The 18,139-nt window shown below is 47.2% G+C and overlaps 2 long non-coding RNA genes across 2 annotated transcripts; one reads left to right on the forward strand and one right to left on the reverse strand.

The window, feature by feature from the left end:
• Positions 1-5,569: 5,569 nt before the first annotated feature.
• Positions 5,570-6,849, forward strand: LOC142574447 (uncharacterized). Its single transcript, XR_012826541.1, has 3 exons — positions 5,570-6,439; positions 6,508-6,702; positions 6,769-6,849. It is a non-coding gene; the product is annotated as an uncharacterized LOC142574447 (long non-coding RNA).
• Positions 6,850-10,236: 3,387 nt separating this feature from the next.
• Positions 10,237-11,538, reverse strand: LOC142576756 (uncharacterized). The gene is made up of 3 exons (XR_012826959.1): positions 11,403-11,538; positions 10,528-10,602; positions 10,237-10,459 (listed from the first exon to the last, which is right to left on the reverse strand). It is a non-coding gene; the product is annotated as an uncharacterized LOC142576756 (long non-coding RNA).
• Positions 11,539-18,139: the final 6,601 nt, after the last annotated feature.

Raw genomic sequence — 18,139 nt, forward strand, 5'->3', positions numbered from 1 at the left:
TCATTTTGCTTCGGCGTCACGTGCAGCTTCAGTACAGATGTGGTAATCACGTAGGTGGTAACAAAAGCGGTTCGCGCGTTGCAAGACGAGATGAGGACTCGAGCGGCGCGAAGCCATTCGCGAGATCGTCGTGCACTGGCCGTGTACTTGACTGATTATTCGCGAACGCTGCTGTCAACAACAAAAAAAGTTGTTAAAAAAATGTGCCATGAGAAGGTTTGTGCACGAATACGGCAGAAAACTCATAAATGTTGCGCGAACATACTTTGCATCTCATTTTTGTCAAGTGTGTGCTATTTAATTAGTATGTCCCATATAATAAATAGCGAACTGCGGCATTCACAAACGTTTATACTCCATGTGCGACTGCGGCAGTTCCAGGGCGACAAAATGTGCTACTAAGCAGTACGGGGCGATATTTCAACAGGTACGCCAGGCATTGTTTTTAGGGCGAAGATCTCCAAAGTGGTGCGATAAAAATTGTCTGCTATTTGCAGACATGACTTGATTACTCCTCGACTTTAATTTCGCAATTACATGGGACCTAAAGGTAATAATTAAAAGGTTAATTAGCTTATTATATTTATTGAGCAAAATTGTCGTTTGAATTTTTCTTGCAGCATGTGTTCCGCGAAGCCACGTAACGAGAAAGAAGCCAGGAAAGGAGCGTCCGGTTTACTTTCTTATACAGGTGCTTAGCGTAACGGAATAGAAAAACGGATAGAGGAACACAGGAACACAATCAGTCACTGAGACCTGTGTCACGGCCGCTCGATCCAAAAGCACAAGGTGCAGCCCGCTGCGTCACGCCTGAACGGCGTCTCGGGCCTAGTTCTCCGTGCGCCCGCTGCGGCGCCACTGCTCGGGGAGGGAAACGACGGAGCATGTTTTATTAGAATGCGAAGACGGCTACCCAGCGGTCGATTTAGGCACCACTGGCCTCCTGAAGCACTTGGGTTCAGCGGAAGCGAGAGCAGCGGTAAAGCAAACATGTCCGCAATAGGCATTAGTAAGAGACGATCGGAGGATTGGTGGAAGAAAAGTACGGAAACGACAAAAGACGGAGACGTACAAAAGCACAGTTCGCAGCAGGGGATCAGAAAATTTGGGCGTGGTAGTTCATAGTGTTTTTTTTTTTTCATTGTTTAACCTAGGTAGGACATTAAGCAGTATAACAGCAAGAGCTTGGTGGCGCAACCCACCGCCCAGTTCCAAAGGGGACGCTCATAACATCCATCCATCCATCCGGCTTCTGATAGCGCCTTCACAGCTGCGTCGGCACGGCGCGCGATCTCCACTCCAGTCAAGGCGTAAATAATGCGTTTTATATTTGGAAACTGCAAATAAAATCTTTTAAGTCGTCATTGGAAGTGCTGATTATGCCACAAACGCCAACAGACTGTCACAGGGGTGGAAATCTGTTCTAGAATACGCCTGAACGCTATCGGTGACGGTAACCCGTACGATGCACGACCGGGTAATGAACTTCCATCGAGAGGTTCTGCTTGAAGCAATCTATCAGTACTTTTATTCACTTCTCGTGACCACGTACGCAAAGTAAAAACTTTACATAGGTAGAACTTGTATACCGAGTTTCCCAAGTAATGCAAACTAACTTAGATGAAATAAAAACGCTTTGTCTCCTTTTTCCGCTCTTTGTAATACCTGAACAAATGACTGAATTTCGTTGTTGTTTTCATAAACTAAGAGGCGGTTTTTTATTTCGTCCCTTTCGGACTGCAATTTTTTTCAACTCTTCTCCTTGACGGGCAACTTTTTTTTTTTTTCAATCTCCTGACTGCTTTCTTTGACTGTTTCAAGATGTCCACAATATCTAATGCAGTTTGGCAGGCCTGGTCAACAGAAAAGCTACGTTCAGAGCATGATTCTAAGGCAGTCTCTGGAACTAGAGCTTCCACCTCGTCGCTGAGAAACTGCGAGACACTTTCGATGTTGGGGCTTTCTTCTGAGCTGCCGCAATTATCGCTTGCCTCAGGTACTCTGTAATCAGTAAAGTTTCTTCGATGGCGTTTTTTTTTTTTGGGGGGGGGGGGGCTGCACATTCTCTTTTTGCAGGCACTGTGGATATTTGCAAAACACGGTCGAAAAAGAAAGGAAATGCGGACAAGACCGATGACGATTATTGTTGTGTGGCAAATATACACCCCAAACGGTGCAACTGTTTTTACACTCTTAGAACATTTTACACCATTTGGGGCTTATATCTTGTCCCACAACGATAATCGGCATCTGTCTTGGCCGCGTTTCCTTTCTTTGACGCTGCGAGCCCGGTACTTCCCAGTCACGAACGGCGCCGCGTTATCAGTGTGACGCAGCATTCTCGACAGGAAAGTAGCGAGCGCCGAGTTTTCAGGAAAGGAAGCGCAAGCAAGGCAGATGACGATTATCGTTGTGGGACAAATTTACACCCCAAAGGGTGCAACCGTTTTAAGAGTGTACGTATCACATAATTGCACATGCAATAACAAGTTCTCATAGTTAAACAAAACGTTTTTTGTGTAATAATAAAGCTAGAGCAGCTTTTTACGTGCTGTTTTACCAGAAAATTAATAATTGTGACAGACGGAACCATGCTTGCCTGGCTCTCCGAGAACGATGCCAATCCGAAATCACAACATACCGGCATTCCCACGCATACCACAGTGCAGCCATAGAGAAAGAAATTCAACAAGGGCGCTATTCTGGACATTCCGCCATTCGATGCGTGACGTAGGTGACGGCGTGACGTAGCCACCCTAACAAGGGTGCTCTTCTGGGGCCGAATCTTATAACGGTTCGGTTGGGGAACCGTTCTTTTGGCCTCACCTGATTGGCCAAAATTTTGATTGCGTCACAGGTCGTCAGAGGCAGCGGGGCGGTATCGCAATTTTCGAATACGCCACGCATCTGTCAATCATCTTCAAAGCGAACCGGTCGTAGGAACCGGAGAAGGGGTAGTCCGCTTTGGGTTCCGTTGCTGTGGCTTGGCTGTTGGCTTGTGACCCTGGCCGCGCGCGCCGGTCGCGCGCTCCCGGAGACGCGCGGGCGTCGCGCGCGCGTGCGTTGGTTGCTTCAGAGGCTATTACTTGCCTTCGTCGTCTGCTTGGCGTTGCTCTTTCGGTGTCGACCACGGCTGGAAATGCGATACGCTATCGAAGAAGTGACGGATAATGAGTTGCACCGGCCTTGCTGGCTTTCTAAGTAGACCTTTTGCAAGCTACGCTATCTAATGGAGGAGACTCGGGTGCAAGCGTACGAGTGGCCATTCCACGCAGAGGAAGGGATATTGCGCGCTGCGGTTCATCGCCGCCGGCCTGCAGCTCCCAGAGCTCAGTCGGACGCGAAGCATTAATCTGAATTGCCTAGATCTCTGCTGCCGGCATTGTCTACAAAGTTGCTCTCGCAATTACTGTGTTGGCCGGTTGAAGGGCTGGGTCTGCTTTGCCGTGACTTCAGCTTCAAAGTCAATGCCAAGGAGATATTTGCATGGCGAGATCGAATTCCCAGTGCTATCGCCAGTGTGAATAGCTCGCAGATCGCCGTTCAGCAGTCAGAAGGGTTCAACCTAGGCTGGTTCAGCGCTTCCTTCGTTCGGCTGATAAACTATACAGTCAGGACGGGAAGGTATTGTGGAGCTAGCTCTCTTATTTGGCTTTCCTTTTTTCTCTAGTTTGGGAGTGCCATACTTTGTTTCTCAATTTCACGGCAGAGCGCGCACCGTCAGCACCGCACTCTTCGATTTGACTTCGCGCAGGCAATGCAGGGCCCGTATACCGTAATGTTCGATTTAAGTTCCACTGTTTCTATCACGCGACGCGCCGTGGGGCAGATCGCAGGGATAGCGGCAGCGCGGCGGCGAGCGAGTCATGTCCGAGCCGATGACGAAGGGCGAAAAAAGAAGGAAAATTGATATAGTCGGCTAGTAAAGGTGTCCCTAAGAACCAGTTCACGGTTTTGTCGTGCTAGCTACTTGAGAAGTGCTGGTAGTGCGTTCCTGTTGCATGCATCGTGCGAGCTCCTGGTAGCAGACGACATAGCCCTGCGCTTTGCCAACTCCGTGGCCAACTGATTTACGCTTACGATACCGCCTGTGGGCTGAGAATGAAAAAGAATGACATTAATAAATTACTTCTGCATTGCGTAAACGCCTGACACCACAGGTTTATATTTCAAAACTTCGCGTATAATATTTAATTTATATTTTACATTCATTTAGCAAGCAGTATACATTCTGCTTGCTAAATACAGTTATGCAGAAGTTTCATACAGTTTAGGTTTGACATGCGATCGCGCGTCGGCATCGGACGCTATGGCACACTCGTGCCTTATGTGCCACCGAAGCCCCGAAGTGCTCTGGCATATACCTTCACATGTAAGTAAACGAATGTATCTCCTTGTTGAGAATATCACGCGAGTAGGCAGCTCTTGTGATGCATCACAATCGTTTGAGAAGCGTCACAGTAGAGCATTTTTCTACATGCGGAGCGGTATTTTTATTTGCAGGTTTCCCTTCAGTAGGAAATTGCTGGACAGGCGGACCAGCGCACCGGGATTGTACTGGCGAAGCCACAAGCAACTAAAAGAATCTGTTTAATTGTTGCACTTTGAACAATCATGCTTCTACAAAGGCCACAGCAGAAAAACAGCCCGATGCCGAGTATTTCTGTGCCACGAAGTAATCAAGAGGCGAGTGCCTAATGCGGACGAAATCGAGTGCATCGAGACTTATAACGACAGAAAGCTGAGCTAGTTGGTAACGATTCCTTATGCAAAACAGAGGTGAGGCGTGCAGACAGGACACAAGAGTAGAGAAGTGGCCGGCGCTCGTGTTGTTTGCTTGTAAATACTCTACTCTTGTGTCCTGTCTGCACGCCTCACCTCCGTTTAGCATAACGAGTGCATCAACCCACATATTAATAGCGTAGGCGTTTTATTAACTGTGCAATATTTTCAACACTTCCTTGCATGCCATTTCATGTGGAATGTCTTTTCTGGTCACAAATTTGTGCAGCGAATCGATTTGCATGATCGACTCCGGGCCTGTGGGACGGTTCACTTGCACTTTATGCTGAGTATTTTACATGTATCCATAAACTGCAGATATGCACATCAGATCCCTGCGAGCATTTTCAAAATTCAAATATTTTAGACAACAGGCACATATGCAATACTGGCATAATCCCGAATACCACTAAGTGGCTGGGACACATTTTTGTTGACCATACTCGCAGGTAAAATAAGTACATCATGTGGACAGCTCCAGCTCATTTTCGTTAAATCAGTGTGTACAAGGGGTATGCTAAAATAATTTTTTTCTCGCGCACCGATTATTTTGCTGTATAAGCAAGAGAACCCACCACGTTAGTGTAACGTATCTTGTACGTCACACTAATATGTGCTTTAATTTACCAAGTGAGATGAGTTACTTTTATGACTCATTGAGTCAAATCACACTGCAAGCTGCATTCATCAATCTTCAATTGGATTTTGCAAATGTTTAATGAAACATATGTTTCCCTTTTATGCAGATATGCAATGGCAAGCCCTTCCGTGTGTTCCAAAGGTAAAATTTAAGCTCTAAATTAAGGAAGACATTTCTATTCAGAAACAAGCAAAAATGGTGAATGCAAAGTATCACAAGCCCAAGGTACAGAAATTATGAGAAGTGTCGAATGATTTTAAGGAAAGAGTCGTATTTGAAAATGTAAGACCCTTTAGTAGAGGTCAAGCAAGTCAATATAGGTAGAACACTCTACAATATTATGCGAGTGAGGGGATGTCAAACAATCGGTCAGGAAATGCGTTGTTTTTCTGCAAAACAAAAGCTGATTGCCATTACATAAGTCACTTTAGCATCGTGAGACTGCTGCTTGATAAATTCAGAAATAAAGCAAAAACAAGACACGCAAACATAAAAAAACAATTTAATGATGCTCTCTCCTCACTGGGATAAATAAAAACAAACACATCACATCTAATGTGGACATATCAGATGCCTCGTGAAACACTAAAGGAAAAATTCAGTTTCGAGCTATGGCACTTGCCGCATAGATGTGGGGGGCCTTGCACTAATAGTGATAGTTACCACTGCATTTAGAAATTGAAAGCATTCGTGCAGACAAGGATGATTCTTTATATTTTTGGCTACCACTTCAAATGCCTCCACCAAGTGTTGTAATGCTGCACGCAGCCATACTAAGGATCTCGCAGCAACACCTGCAGGTAAAAAGCAGAACCAGTCAAAGTGCTGGTGCATACTGGACACTATGTTTGAAAATTTTTAGGCAAGAAGAGTGCAAGAAGCAGACATAACCGCATTTATTTCCATAATTCCCCATTTGAATGGCCTTTTCTTTTTGCTTAGACAATGCCTACGCCTAGCAACAGCATCTCCCTCATACAGAATCCGCAAGCCAAGAGGCCGTGGAGGCAAATGCAGGTAAGAGGCAAAAAGCAATGGCACTGGTATCAACATTAATCTAATTTCTTGCTTTTTCTTTTGTTTAGGCAGCCAGCACACCTCGAACAGCCATCTTGACTGCGGGTGTGTGACCCTAGTCGCCAAGGATACATTTGAGGGAAAGCGACAGGCAACGTGAACAGCCACTTCTCCATGTAAACGATACTCTTTCTCTCGGATGACTCCTACGCCTCGCCAAGCCAGCACACTTGTGCACAAAGATGCCACGGAGGCAAATGCAGGTAAGAGGCAAGAAGCAATAGCACTGGTATCGACATTCATCTAATTTATTTCTTTCTTTCGTTTAGGCAGCCAGCACACTTCGAGCCACCTTGACTGCGGGTGTGTCAGTAGATTGCTGTTGTACATATGCTCATAATAAACTTCAGTAAACTTGAACTTGATAATAAACTTGAAGGCATGCAAATGGGACATTGATGCCTTGTATTTTTGAACATTTATTGTACACATACAATCAGTGGCGTAGCTAGGCCCTCTGGAACCCGGGGCCCATAGGGCTTTTGTCACCCCCCCCCCCCCGGTCGTAGTCGAGGAACGCGAGGATATCAACAAGTTCCGGGTGTCTTCAGACGTATATGACACCCCCCCCCCCCAACAGGCTGTTACGTTTCGCCTACGACGCGCGGTATAGCCGGCGCGGATGCAACGGACGCCGGGGCTTCGTTCAAAGCGGCGGACATTTTGGCCCGTTCGGCGCCGCCGCTACGCCTCCCCGCCAAGCGCGTCCAGGCATGTTCCAATGCCACGTGTCTTCGTGTGCGTATGTGTGTGTGTGTGCATGTTGGTGCCCACGCTTGTCGAAGCGCGGCAGCCGGGGAGAGGAGCTCCCCCAACTGTGAAGCGAGGGGGTCTGATCGGCGCCGTCCCGGCGGATGCGTCACCTACTCGTCTCAACGTGCCCGAGCGGCGCCGTCACGTGCGCGTCGTTCCTTCTTGCCCTCAACTGCGAGAGTATAAAAGCAGCTGCCCCCGGACGCCGAGAGAGGCTCCGATTTCTTCTGTTGAGTAACGTGCTCTCCCGTCTCTCCACTTCGGTCGACCTGACCGCCCGCTCTTATGCGATGATAGAATAAACAAGTTGTTCTGTTACCAGTCGACTCATGCTTTGCCGGGACCTTCGGATGCTTCCAGTTGTGCCCCAGGCCGCCAGGCCAACGCTACCCTTGGGGCTTGCGACCCAGCTGCAACAACGGGCGTCAGCACAGAGATTCCAACAAGGCCCCTTGCACCCGGGGCCCACGGCCCCCCGGCCCCCCCTGTTGCTACGCCACTGCATACAATATATGTTATACTTTGCAGTGCTACAGAGGGTATTTTGAAGCTTCCCCCTATATTTTTAACCTTTAATTACGTATGTATTGTGTGGCCCTCAATGCAGTTAATTCAAGTTGTAGCAGCTGCTTTGTCTGTGTATCGCACATTGGCTTAAGCTCGTGATATCCACATATATACTTCTCTCACATATACAAAATAAAGTTCTATGTAGTCCTCAGTGTTGCAACAAAAAAATGAAAGTAAACAATCCGATCATGGAATTGTGTTTATTACAGCGATTCCTATGACGGTTACTGACAAGTTGACAACTTGAACTGGTCAATCGGTCACCCGCCGTGGTTGCTCAGTGGCTATGGTGTTGGGCTGCTGAGCACGAGGTCGCGGGATCGAATCCCGGCCACGGCGGCCGCATTTCGAGGGGGGCGAAATGCGAAAACACCCGTGTGCTTAGATTTAGGTGCACGTTAAAAAACCCCAGGTGGTCCAAATTTCCGGAGTCCTCCACTACGGCGTGCCTCATAATCAGAAAGTGGTTTTGGCACGTAAAACCCCTAATATTATTATTATCAATCGGTCCATAGCCTCCTCTATTTTTCAAAAATAAAGGAGGCTATGATCCGTCATGGCAAGGAATTGTATGCCTACATAAGAAAAGGGGGATATGTGTGTGTGTTTGTAGTGGGGGGTTTAGGATTAGGGCGGTACGAAAGAATGTACCAACACCGTCCTCTAGACCCATTCCGTTAAGGTACCGTAACAAAGCGTATTTATGCATAAAGTTCATACAACAAACTGCGATATTACTACACACGCTAGAGTCAGCATAGAGTTACTATACTGACTCTAGAGGACAAGCTACCCATAGGGCCCATGCATTGAAATCGGGAACCGCAAGAGCGCCGCCATGTTGCTACGCGCCGAGGTTGCCAGCTCCTGAGACGCGTGCTAGACTTGGTGACAGTAGTCAGTTTTAATCCGGCAACAGTAGCAGCGTAGCAGCTCGGCGTCTCGCTTGTAGTGTCGTGATGTGTGCGTGCAGCCGTGTGTTTGGGCTTTATAAGTTGGTTTTTTATTCTATGTTGCGTGACGGTGTGGGTGTGGTCCATGTTGGCCGTACAGGTGGCAGTTATGCAACCGAGGGATGATCCTGTTGAAGTTTCCGGCGGTATGCGGTTTTCAGCGGTCACGCCTGTTGCAGGAGTGTCACTCGACGAGGTTACGAGCTCGGAAGCTGTGGTCAGATTCCTCGCTGGCGTTCCGTTATTCTCTTCGCACGGGCGCGGTATGTTGCAAAAGCCGCTTTCGCGATATATCGTCGTGACGCTAGATCGGGTTTTTTTATTATTATAAGTACTGATCCAGCTAGCTGTAGGGCACATGTAACCGACAAACGGAAGTCTCAGGAGAGCACCTGAGATTATAATAAAGCAGGCGGCGCAGGAACTCCACAAGGCACCCAAGGGGCAGTGGGGGGATCAAAGCTCGAGGCAGAACGGTACGTAGGTTGGAGCCGCTGAGGCAGGTGTGTGCCAGGGAGTGTTTGCACGGACAGCTCCCCTGGCACGCGCAGCAGTGCCTCGCAAGGTCGAGATACTTTAAAGGTACCTGCGCCCATGATCTTTCTTTTCCCTCGGTGCAGTGTGCACGATTAACGAGAATAATATGGAGGGCATCCGGTGCAGTCGCAAATGTGTCATGGCAAATGTAGCTCGCGTCGCCTGGCGTGTGTAGTAATATCAGAGTTGGTTGTATGAACTTTATGCATAATACGCTTTGTTACGGTACCTTAACGGAATGGGTCTAGAGGACGGTGTTGGTACATTTTTTCGTATCCGCCCTAATCCTATACCCTCCACTACAAACACACGCACATATCCCCTTTCTTTATGCATGCATACAATTCCTTGCCATGACGGATCATAGCCTCCTTTATTTTTGAAAAATAGAGGAGGCTATGGACCGATTGACCAGTTCAAGTTGTCAACTTGTCAGTAACCGTCATAGGAATCACTGTAGTAAACACAATTCCACGATCGAATTGTTTACTTTCATTTTTTTGTTGTAACACTGAGAACTACATAGAACTTTATTTTGTATATGTGAGAGAAGTATGTGGATATCACGAGCTTAAGCCAATGTGCGATACACAGACAAAGCAGCTGCTACAACATGAACTGCATTGAGGGCCACACAAGACATACGTAACTAAACGTGCAAAATATAGGGGGACGCTTCAAAATACGCTCTGTAGCACTGCAAAGTGTAACATATATTGTATGTGTACAATAAATGTTCAAAAATACAATGCATCAATGTCCCATTTGCCTTCAAGTTTATTATCAAGTTCAAGTTTACTGAAGTTTATTATGAACATATGTACAACAGGAATCTACTGACACACCCGCAGTCAAGGTGGCTGTTCGAAGTGTGCTGGCTGCCTAAACGAAAGAGAGAAATAAATAAATTAGATGAATGTCGATACCAGTGCTATTGCTTCTTGCCTCTTACCTGCATTTGCCTCTGTGGCATCTTTGTGCACAAGTGTGCTGGCTTGGCGAGGCGTAGGAGTCATCCGAGAGAAAGAGTATCGTTTACATGGAGAAGTGGCTGTTCACGTTGCCTGTCGCTTTCCTTCAAATTTTTCCTTGGCGACTAGGCTGATACACCCGCAGTCAAGGTGGCTGTTCGAGGTGTGCTGGCTGCCTAAACGAAAGAAAAAGCAAGAAATTAGATGAATGTTGATACCAGTGCCATTGCTTTTTGCCTCTTACCTGCATTTGCCTCCACGGCCTCTTGGCTTGCGGATTCTGTATGAGGGAGATGCTGTTGCTAGGCGTAGGCATTGTCTAAGCAAAAAGAAAAGGCCATTCAAATAGGGAATTATGGAAATAAATGCAGTTATGTCTGCTTCTTGCACTCTTCTTGCCTAAATGTTTTCAAACATAGTGTCCAGTATGCACCAGCACTTTGACTGCTTCTGCTTTTTACCTGCAGGTGTTGCTGCGAGATCCTTAGTATGGCTGCGTGCAGCATTATAACACTTGGTGGAGGCAATTGAAGTGGTAGCCAAAAATATAAAAAATCATCCTTGTCTGCACGAATGCTTTCAATTACTAAATGCAGTGGCAACTATCACTATTAGTGCAAGGCGCCCCACATATATGCGGCAAGTGCCATAGCTCGAAACTGAATTTTTCTTTAGTGTTTCACGAGGCATCTGACATGTCCACATTAGATGTGATGTGTTTGTTTTTATTTATCCCAGTGAGGAGAGAGCATCATTAAATTGTTTTTTATGTTTGCGTGTCTTGTCTTTTGCTTTATTTCTGAATTTATCAAGCAGCAGTCTCACGATGCTAAAGTGACTTATGTAATGGCAATCAGCTTTTGTTTTGCAGATAAACAACGCATTTCCTGACCCATTGTTTGACATCCCCTCACTCGCATAATATTGCAGAGTGTTCTACCTATATTGACTTGCTTGACCTCTACTAAAGGGTCTTACATTTTCAAATACGACTCTTTCCTTAAAATCATTCGACACTTCTCATAATTTCTGTACCTTGGGCTTGTGATACTTTGCATTCACCATTTTTGCTTGTTTCTGAATAGAAATGTCTTCCTTAATTTAGAGCTTAAATTTTACCTTTGGAACACACGGAAGGGCTTGCCATTGCATATCTGCATAAAAGGGAAACATATGTTTCATTAAACATTTGCAAAATCCAATTGAAGATTGATGAATGCAGCTTGCAGTGTGATTTGACTCAATGAGTCATAAAAGTAACTCATCTCACTTGGTAAATTAAAGCACATATTAGTGTGACGTACAAGATACGTTACACTAACGTGGTGGGTTCTCTTGCTTATACAGCAAAATAATCGGTGCGCGAGAAAAAAATTATTTTAGCATACCCCTTGTACACACTGATTTAACGAAAATGAGCTGGAGCTGTCCACATGATGTACTTATTTTACCTGCGAGTATGGTCAACAAAAATGTGTCCCAGCTGCTTAGTGGTATTCGGGATTATGCCAGTATTGCATATGTGCCTGTTGTCTAAAATAATTGAATTTTGAAAATGCTCGCAGGGATCTGATGTGCATATCTGCAGTTTATGGATACATGTAAAAGACTCAGCATCAAGTGCAAGTGAACGGTCCCACAGGCCCGGAGTCGATCATGCAAATAGATTCGCTGCACAAATTTGTGACCAGAAAAGACATTCCACATGAAATGGCATGCAAGGAAGTGTTGAAAATATTGCACAGTTAATAAAACGCCTACGCTATTAATATGTGGGTTGATGCACTCGTTATGCTAAACGGAGGTGAGGCGTGCAGACAGGACACAAGAGTAGAGTATTTACAAGCAAACAACACGAGCGCCGGCCACTTCTCTACTCTTGTGTCCTGTCTGCACGCCTCACCTCTGTTTTGCATAAGGAATCGTTACCAACTAGCTCAGCTTTCTGTCGTTCTAAGTCTCGATGCACTAGATTTCGTCTCCATTAGGCACTTGCCTCTTGATTACTTCGTGGCACAGAAATACTCTGCATCAGGCTGTTTTTCTGCTGTGGCCTTTGTTCAAGCATGATTGTTCAAAGTGCAACAATTAAACAGATTCTTTGAGTTGCTTGTGGCTTCGCCAGTACAATTCCGGTGCGCTGGTCCGCCTGTCCAGCAATTTCCTACTGAAGGGAAACCTGCAAATAAAAACACCGCTCTGCATGCAGAAAAATGCTCTACTCTGACGCTTCTCAAACGATTGTGATGCACCACAAGAGCTGCCTACTCACGTGATATTCTCAACAAGGAGATACATTCGTTTACTTACATGTGAAGGTATATGCCAGAGCCAGTGGCGTAGCAACAGGGGGGGCCGGGGGGCCGTGGGCCCCGGGTGCAAGGGGCCAGTGGAGGGGGGGGGGGGGGTGATATACGCCTGAAGACACCCCCTTTGCACCGGCTTGACTGGGCGCAAATTGCAAATAATGCTCCGGTATCCAGTAGCCCAAGCACCCGATGCGTTGCGCCGCAGAATTGTCGGCTGCAGCTCTATCAACACCCCACGAAAGAATCGCACGAATGTGCGGGCTAAAAGAATTTAATTCGCGAAATGGTCGCTAAACTACTCGCTTTTAGGCGGCGTATGACTCGACAGGCTGTAGTCGCGGGTTGGTTGGTTGGTTACAAACTTTATTTCTATTTACAAGAGAGCCGCGAGCTGAGCCCTAAGGGCCCAGCCCTTACAAAGTCTAGGGGGCGGTCCCTAGTCCGGGACCCCCGTGGCTTCTGCAGCGGCTTTGGCTCGGGCCACCAGGGCACGTTGTTCCTGGAGGGTTGAGCAGCCGAGCAGGGTGGCCTCCCAGTCCTCTCGGGTAGGGTGGGGGTTTGGGGGGAAAGCAGGGTTAGAGGGGCATGCCCACACCATGTGGTATGTGTCCGCAAACACCTCCCCACAGTGCGGGCACTCGCCCGAAAATGCCGGGTTGAAGTGTTTCAGCACCGCCGGGCACAGTGCTGTATTTGTGTAGAGACGGAGAAGCCAGCGCTCCTCCGTCTTATTGAGGCCTTTGTAAGGGGGGAAGTATCGGCCGTGATTAAGCTGATACAGCTGTACGATTTCTTTAAAGGTGATTGCCGGTTTGAATTCAGGGACCTCGTCGACGGGTGATAGAGGCGACGCCCGAAAATGAAGCGCGCGGGCTGTATCGTCGGCTACTTCGTTCCCCTCTATTCCCTGATGAGCTGGGGCCCAAATAATGGAGCGCCGGGGTTGGAATCCCTGGTTCTCACATTTCTTAAGGATTTGGAAGGCCCGATATGAAATTTGGCCTTGTTCTATATTGCGGCAAGCGCCCCTCGAATCAGTGATGATGACCCGAGACGCTGGATCTGCGGCAGCAAGTGCGATGGCCACCTCCTCCGCGTAAGTAATATTGGGGGCCCGGAAAGTGAGACCATTAACGGGTGTGTTTTGATGGACGACTGCCGCCGTAAACCAACCCCCGTGGTGAGGTCCGGCAGCGTCCGCATAGAATACTCCCGGGCGATCTCCATATGTTCTGGTGATCCTTGTAGCGCGCGCTTGGCGGCGGCCCTCGTGAGTATCTCGTGTCACGTTGTAAGGAAGAGGGTTCACCTTTAAGGTGAGACGCCATGCGTCTGGCAGTGAGACTCTGGGTTCCGTGTGGGTTATATATCGGATGTGCAAGCGGGACAAGAGGCGGCTTCCCGCTGGTGTTTTGCTCAACCGCAAGAATTGATTGTTAAGATGAGCCTCGCGTAGTTCCCCAAAACTATTCGTCATCCCCAATTCGAGGAGACGTTTGTTGGACGTAGTTATGGGAAGATCGAGGGCTCTCTTATAGATTTTGCGTAAAATCACCTCAAGGGCGTTTTCATCGCATTTGCGTAGGTGGAGATAGGGCGCCGAGTAGAGTATTCGGCTGGTTACGAATGCATTCGCTAGCCGCAAAGCGTCTTTGAATCGCAAGCCCCCCTTTTTATTGGATACCCTGCGGATCATACGACCCACTTGGTCCCCCACCTTACGGAGCTTTTGAAGAGTGGTATCAATTTTGCGGTTCCTATGTATGCAAAGGCCCAAAACTCGGATCTCGTCGCGTTCCGGGATGGGGCCTGTACATAGGGATAGGTTGAGTTTAGTGGTGCACTTCGGGTTGGGTCGTAAGTGCACAAATTCCGATTTGGTCGGGGAGCATTCCAGGCCGCATCGGCGGGCATATTCGTCCACAATAGCCGCCGCATGCTGCAGGTTGGCCTCGATTGCTCCAACCGATCCGTGAGTAGCCCACAATGTGATGTCATCGGCGTACAGAGCATGCTGCACGCCTGGGACCTCACCCAGTAGGGCAGGGAGCTTCATCATGGCCAGATTGAAAAGGAGTGGTGAGAGTACCGCTCCCTGCGGGGTACCTCGCGTACCGAGCTGGTACGGGCCATGTTCCGTGTCTTGTATCCGGATAAAGGTTTGGCGGTCTGTGAGGAATTGTTTAATGTAGTTGAAGGTGTTGAATCCACAGTCTACCTGGGATAAGTGGGTTAGGATGATTTCGTGCGTGACGTTATCGAAGGCACCCTTTAGGGCGCGCCACGATGTCCGGCTCGCTTTTACTTCCCCTCTTCCGCTCGCTCCGAGAAGCCGCTGCGAAACATCCCGTTATGTTTCACGCTTTCCTTCTTAACCTCGAAAGTTTCATAAAACTGTTGTTGTTGCGTGACTTCATGTTACAAGTACAGTGTCTGTATCAGCTGCACAGAATTTTATAAAGAAAAGGTGAATTTTGTAAGGATATTTCCCGATCGAGATTCTATGAAGTTATGTCTTTCTGTGATTACTAGGAACTCGGTAGCGCGAAAAATATGGCAGATAAAGTAATAACCATATCCTTAATAATCCCGTAATTAGTACTTATAGAGGAAGTACTTCAATTCGAGAATTGAGGACTTAAAGTCATGTTATTAACTCAACAAAAACTTCTTAAACAAGATCGTTTTGGGTGCTAAAAGCTACAGTGCTTTGGCACTGCGGGCGGCACCCAGTATATGGCAGCAGCGAAAGAAATATGAAATAGTGGACCAGTGACGTTGATCCCTTAATCATCTCCATTGCGAGTGCAGACCAACAGTAGTGCAAGCTTTCGCTGGCACGGGCTTCATCGCGGCCTTTTCTTTCTTTTTTTTTGTGATGCCAAGAATCGACGCAAAGCGTGCTCTATTCTGTTCCCAATCTTGCGGTGGTACCGCAGCTCGGTTAATCACGTTTGTTAGTAAAGCAGCAAATGAAAACAAGGCTTTATTGATCAGAATGAAGAGAACTCGTAATTGTCATAGCATTGGCGCCCGCGCAGCAGGGAGGCAGGTAGCGTTTTCCAATATGGTGGGGAGATCAGCGTCACTGACAAACAATTTAATTTTCGTTTTCGTTCAAGGCTGCCCACAGACAAAATACTGCGTGCCATAGTGCCTACGACGATTTTTGTGAAGTTGTTGTTGGGCAAGATATGAATGTCGGGCTTCAATTTTGCAAATGCAATATTGCCGCTAAAATTGGTAATTAAACTTTATTATAAAGATATTTTTGTTACTTGTGACGTGAGCCATATTTTCCACGATGCCGCATTTGTATTGGCTGCCAAGCCTTACAGTCTGACAGATGTGCACGTGGGCTTATCACACGTTATCAGTGCAGCATCCTGTGTTACTTGGCGCAGGAAAAACAGCGTGTATATTTGCTGCATTCGCGATCTCTGGGAAAGAAAGCGAAGGAGAGGGGGACCCGGGGAACGTGCGCGGTATCCAAGGCGGCTGTACTGGTGCTGAAACCCGGAAATTGTCGATATCCTCGCCTTCCTCGACTACATCAGGGGGGGGGGGGGTGACAGAAGACCTATGGGCCCCGGGTGCCAGACGACCTAGCTACGCCAATGGCCAGAGCACTTCGGGGCTTCGGTGGCACATAAGGCACGAGTGTGCCATAGTGTCCAATGTCGATGCGCGATCGCATGTCAAACCTAAACTGTACGAAACTACTGCGCATCCAAAAAACAGATTCGAAACCGAAATTCGCGTCAGCCTTTATTGCATGAATGCGTACATTGTGATTTACATAAGTCACGGAGTTAACGATCACTTTATGTAAACTTAATATTAATGTACCACCTTCATAAAGCCATCAGGTATGCGTTTTTAGATGACAAAGCATAAGGTGACCTGTACTCCTTTTCAGCTCTTTCAATAGTAATTGCGCTGGCCACATTGACCAGTAGCAACATGGCGGCGCCCTAGCGGTTCCCACTTTTCCGGCCCAGCTTTTCCTCTAGAGTTGTTCTACTAACTCTATGAGGGTCAGTATAGGCCGCGTGCACCGCCTATAGAGGTTGAGGGGCTTTATATAGAGGCGCCACTGATGGCCACCTAGCGGGCGCTTCCAACAATACGCGCGTGAGCAGTAGCAGACGACAACGCTTTGCAGCAAGGGTGACTGAAGTTCGCGGCTGCGATTTGTCCTTTCTTCGAGCGCCAGAATGCTTCATCTGCGGTGACAGCTGTAGGGAAGACGCAGACCTCTGTGGGAGTGGGTATGAACAAGATGTTACCGGTGTTTGGGGCAACATGGGCCACATACGCGCCAGGTGCGTCCCGCAGACAAACGCCATGAAGACCATTTACATGAAGTGGAGCTCATGTAAACTAGCCGACAAATTTTGTTGACTAATGCGATGCCTCGACTGTGTTTTTTTTTAAATTCTACCCTTGTCGTAATGCTGCTTCTGCACCTCAATAATAAGCACCCGTCGTTAGTGCATACTTAGATAACAAATCCGCACGGTGCGATGTCTGCATATGCCGTTGTGATTTTTCTGCCGATGAATACATGTGACGCCGCCGAATAAGTGTAGTGAAAGTCGCCTGAAGAAGAATAATTGCGAATTTATTGATAGAAACGCGTACACTATAGTCAACGAAGCCACCAAACGCACGGGTTAATAAAAGCGCGTGTTAGCGCTGTACCGCCGATGAACTGCCGTTCGCGCTGCAGTTTTTGCAATTTTAAATTCCCTAAGGGAGCTGCTTGGAAACGTACAAAGCTATAGTCTGACTAACTTTGCAGTACTTTTTTTAAATGTTACTAGAGAGAGGTGCCACATGATATATTTAAAGGCAGAGCAGCGCCAGTCAAATTAGATCCAGCGCTGGCGGCAAGGCCGGGTTCAGTCCTATGCGGCGTAAGCATAATAATAAATAATTCAGTGAGTACAAAATTCACTTGCAAGAAGCGACTACGTTGTGAAACAAACAAATCACTTGGCGTGTTAAGTCTGCTCAGACAGCATCAAGGTGTGATGACTTACCAAACGTGACGCGAACTATTCAGCGAAAAATGGATCAGCGAAAAATGGAATAAAAATACCATATGCAGCAACTATTAGCAATTCTCGCCCTGAGCTACCTATTTTCTAAACACATTTCCCAAAAAACCACAATATCTAAGATGCCCTCGGGAGAAATGAATAAAGCTGTTAAAGAAGCACTTGCTTGGTGTCATTCCGATAAGACACAGCGTGATTTATACCCTTTACAAACGAGGCAGGGTGAAAACATCGCAGCTCAAAAGAATCAAGAGTTATGCATGAAGCAACTAGCAACAGTTAAACATGTGCGAAGCCAAGCATAAAATAGATGTAAAAACATGAAGTGCGCGACAGCTGGTGCGAGGATTCGCATTGTGTTTTATGGTAAAGCTACAGAAGTTTGCATTATGTGGCCCGGTATACCGGGCCACATAAAACTAACAATTTCAGTTCTTGCAAACTTCTGTAGCTTTACCATAAAACACAATGCGCTCGTGCAGTC

This window comes from Dermacentor variabilis, chromosome 3 (assembly GCF_050947875.1).
Source record: "Dermacentor variabilis isolate Ectoservices chromosome 3, ASM5094787v1, whole genome shotgun sequence".
In the NCBI taxonomy this organism is placed as follows: Eukaryota; Metazoa; Arthropoda; class Arachnida; order Ixodida; family Ixodidae; genus Dermacentor; species Dermacentor variabilis.